General features: G+C 36.4%; 1 pseudogene; it reads right to left on the reverse strand.

Moving 5' to 3' along the window:
* Positions 1–2,745: 2,745 nt before the first annotated feature.
* LOC124973680 (hsp90 co-chaperone Cdc37-like) lies at positions 2,746–3,807 on the reverse strand (annotated as a pseudogene).
* Between the last annotated feature and the right edge of the window lie 745 nt (positions 3,808–4,552).

Raw genomic sequence — 4,552 nt, forward strand, 5'->3', positions numbered from 1 at the left:
ATTGTACACAGTTGGAGCACAACTTTTCATTTCTCTGGTCATACAGGATGTAGAGTCACAGCATCTGTAATCATAGATATACAAAGGGTAATAATGTTTCTCATTCCATCATCTTTCCTTCCCTCTGTCCTCTCCCCACCTCATTTTTCTGTACACAATCCAAAGTTCTTCCATTCTTCACTTACGTCCTCACTCCCCACCCTGTTACGTATCAGCATCCACTTATCAGAGAAAATATTTGGCCTTTGATTTTTAGGGGATTGGCTTATCTCACTTAGCATGATTTTCTCCAACTCCATCCATTTACCTACTAATGCCATGATTTTATTCTTCTTTATGACTAATATTCCATTGTGTATATATACCACAGTTTCTTTATCTATTCATCTATTGAAGAACATAAGACTTGGCTTTTATTTCACCTCTTACAGTAAGACTTCCAAGCACGCACATGCCAAATTAGGGTGCTGTGCCTCTCTTTTAATTCCCAGCAATTACTTCTGATTATCACCACAATCAGAGCAGCAAATGATATGCATCAATTAATGTGCCTATATTGTCCATTAAATGTTATTATTTTGAAAATAATATTGATATTTGATTCTCTGTTCCCTAGAATAGCACCTAATATTTGCTAAGGGTACAATACATATTTGTTCATAAAGTGAAAGTTATAAAACATTTGGGTAGATTCTTTATTTAATCTCATATTTAAAATTTACTAAACAACTACTTATTTGGAAAGTGAATGAAGTACTTGGAGGTAAAGAGATGGTTGAACTGTAACCAGGTTTAAAAAAGATAAAGAGAACTTCAATGAGGGGAGTAAAAAAATACTAAAAAGATTCACTATTTTAAGAGTATTCATAAACATATTTTCATTTGTGTAAAGAAAAGGAAACAATCAACAGATTGAAGAGGGAACCTACAGAATGAGAGAAAATATCTACAATCTACACATCTAACAATGGGTTAATAAGCAGAATGTATCAGAAACTCCAAAATCTCAACAGTCAAAAACAATAACTTGATTAAAAATGGGCATGGTAACTGAGCACTTCTCCAAGTCATAAAATAGAAAACAAGTACAAGATAAATTTCTCAATATCACTAATCATTAGGAAAATTCAATCAGAATGACAATGAGGTATCTGCTCACTTCAGGAAGAACAGCAATTATCAAATAAACCTCAATAAGAAAGGAAGGAAGGAAGGAAAGAAGGAAATAAACAGAAATTAATAGTAAAATGTGAAGAAAAAAATGGAAATGTAAGTCAGTGCAGTCATTTTGGAAAAAAATGAATATTTGTCAAAAAATTTAAAATATAACTACCATGTGATCAAGAAATCCCACTACTGAGTATGTATACAAAGGAAATGAAATCAATATATTGATTAGACATCTCTACTCCCATATCCACTTCAGCACTTTTCACAATTACCACGAAATGTAAGCTTCCTAAGTGGCCATCAAGAGATGAACAGATATAGAAAGTGTGGTATATATATATATATATATATATATATATATATATATATATATTGACATACTGTTATTCAGATGAATAAAATCCTGTCACTTGTGACAACGTGTGTAACTAGAGATTATGATAGTGAAATAAACTCAGCACAGAAAAAGTGCTGCATGATATCACTAATATGTGGAATCTAAAATAGCTGATCCCACAGAAGTTGAGGGTACAATGGCGATTACAAGAGGCTGGAGAGATAGAGGAAGAGGAAAGGAAGATAGAAGTAAGAAGTTATGAGGTTCTATGGCACGTTAGTGGAATAGAAAATAGTGGATAAAAAGGCAAAGTACTACTGCTTTTATGAAGGTAGAAGAAAGGATTTTGAATAGCTGAACCATAAATAATTGATCAGTGTTTGAAAAGGTTAATATATTTAAACCAATTTACATATTACACAATGTATACATATAATGAAATTTCACACAATTACTCATTAATATGTTCAATTTTATATTTTCAAATATTAGTTAAAATATACTTAGGCAAGTATGAAATATTAATAACAAAATAAATGAGGCTCAAGGGAGCTTCTTTTGTCTTCCCTTCATAACACATGAGAAAACACTGAAAGGAAATGTCTACAAGGAATAGACCTCTCACCAAACATGGAAACTGCTGGCACCTTGATCTTGCTAGCTCCTGAAATCGTAGAAATAAGTGCTGGATTTTTTAGTTTGTTATATGATACTATACTTACAGAAACTAGGAAGCATATGAGTGTTTTTCTACATTTTGATTATATGTAAAAATAAAATTATATTCTGACATTTAATACTTATTCCTTTTGTTGAATAGACTATATATACAAATATATAGAGAGAGCATGCATCTGAAATCCTTTATTGGAAGATCATTGTTGTTTACCAAATAGAAGAATTTATAGACCCATAGTGACCAGCTTATTGACTGGGAACCCTCTGCCCAATGGAGGGCAGGTCTGGCAATCTCTGTCTCTCCCAGGACCCCTGGGTCTTTGGCATAATGCTGATGGGTTGGAGGTGCTGTAGGCAGTAAAGCCTCTTGACTTAAAGCACAGACTTGGATGAGCACTTGGGAATAAAGCAATGGAAGAGAAAGGCAGGGCTGAGACTGGGGGTAGAAGCAAAAGTGGAGGAAGCAAGGGCTAGAGAGATGGTTTCTATTTTTTATTTTCTGTAAAGGGGAGCAAATAGGCCTATAGTCTAGTGGGTGGGTGGTGGTGGTGCCTGGGGTGTCATGTGCTGACATCTTTCTCATCATCTGGCTTGGAGATGGCTTCCAGCAATAGGTCCCTGGGGCCGTCTCCTTCCCCTCTTTGGCCTTACTTGGAGTTGGGAACCCACAGATCAGAAGTGATGCAACACTGTATGTGGTACTTCACATCAGTGGGTTCCATCTTGCTGATGGCATCTTGGAGCATGTGCACATCATTCACATCAAAGCACTTTTAAAGTTCCTCATGGAGGAACTCATAGACCTGGGCAGAGTTCAGGTAACCAGGGCTCAGCTGCTTCTTGCACTCCTCTCTCATATCCTTTTGTGGCCTTCTTGATGTGCAGCTTGGTTTGGCCCTGAACATGCTCTTTGCAGGCTTCCAGGTCATCATTAAATCCCTTCCTTCATACACAGGTGGGTTAGCTATCTTAACCTGAGTCTGAACTGTGTGAGGCAGGCAAGAGAATCCACCTGCAGACTCTTTGTTAGCTTCAGGATGAAATGCATAACAATTGTCTGGTGGGTCACATGCTCCATGAGTGCACATTTCTCCTCTAGGTCAACGCACCAGATAACCAAGTAGCTGGTTGTCTACTCACACACCAAGTGGATATTGACAAGGTACTTCTGGCTGTCATCCCAGCTGCAGAGCATGACAAAGTGCTGGTCTTTTTCTACTCCTCCACAAAAGTTTTGGGTTTCTGATCCCTCACTCAGAATCATCCTCTGCCTTCTCAGGCTTGGTACTGACCTTGATTTTGCTGAAGCCATCTTTACTGAGTGTGTCCAATTTCCAGAATGTGCTCTTTTCCTTCTAGCACATCTCCAGTTTCTTCTCCCAGCTCCGCTCCTCAGCCTGCAGTAGCACCAGGTCTGCCTGGCCACGTTTGGCCACCTCCAGTTCCTTCAGCCACATTGTTCTTGCATTCCTGACCAGCTCTTCCTTCTTCTGGAACTGATCCATGTTCTCCACCTGGGCCTGGTGTTGCCAGAGAAAGAGGCTGGTCATATCACTGTTGGGGTGCATCTCATCCTTATCATAAGACAGTGGGATATGGTGCCACATGCTGTAGTCACCCATCTTGACTTGACAGACCAGCAGATTTGGCTCTGGTAGAAGAGGTGGCAGCAGTGCTGAAGATTTGGGTTGTGGGGACCCACCTCTTCTCCATTTTTATTTATTTAAGCAAAGCAAAAAGTTTAGGGAATTGATTTTATACTTGTTACACTCTAAATTGATGTACAAGGGTATGTAGTCTTCAATGGCTCATTAAGACTGATGAAAATTATCAGTGAATTGCTTAAATGAATGGAGATGTATGCTTTTCATAATAATGAAAAATTACTTGAATTTTTATTACACACAAGAAAAGATTATGGATTAGCACATGTATACATAAACAGCTGTAATTTTTATAATCCATTATGTTTATTATTTCTCATTATGTAACTGATAAATTCATTCTCAGTAACAGAAAATACCTGGAATATACAAAATTAACAGAAACATATAAAACACAAATATTTAATAAAAAAGGACTGATAAACTTGGTATGATATTTATCATTATTGAATTCAAAACATACAATAGTTTATGCAACACATGCATTTCATGAGCATATCTGAAAAACATTTTCCCCCTCAGGAGTAATGTTTGTTACATTTTATTTTCCAAAAATTTGAATGATTTTCAAAATTCACTGAATAAAGTTGTTTTTAAATTACTAAAAGAGATATTGGTATTAATATTTATCCCTATAATAGTCCACATGAAATATGTTTAGAAACAAGAAAGGATAATATATATTCTAAAACCTGGATTGCTT

This window comes from Sciurus carolinensis, unplaced genomic scaffold (genome assembly GCF_902686445.1).
Source record: "Sciurus carolinensis unplaced genomic scaffold, mSciCar1.2, whole genome shotgun sequence".
NCBI classification, from domain to species: domain Eukaryota; kingdom Metazoa; phylum Chordata; class Mammalia; order Rodentia; family Sciuridae; genus Sciurus; species Sciurus carolinensis.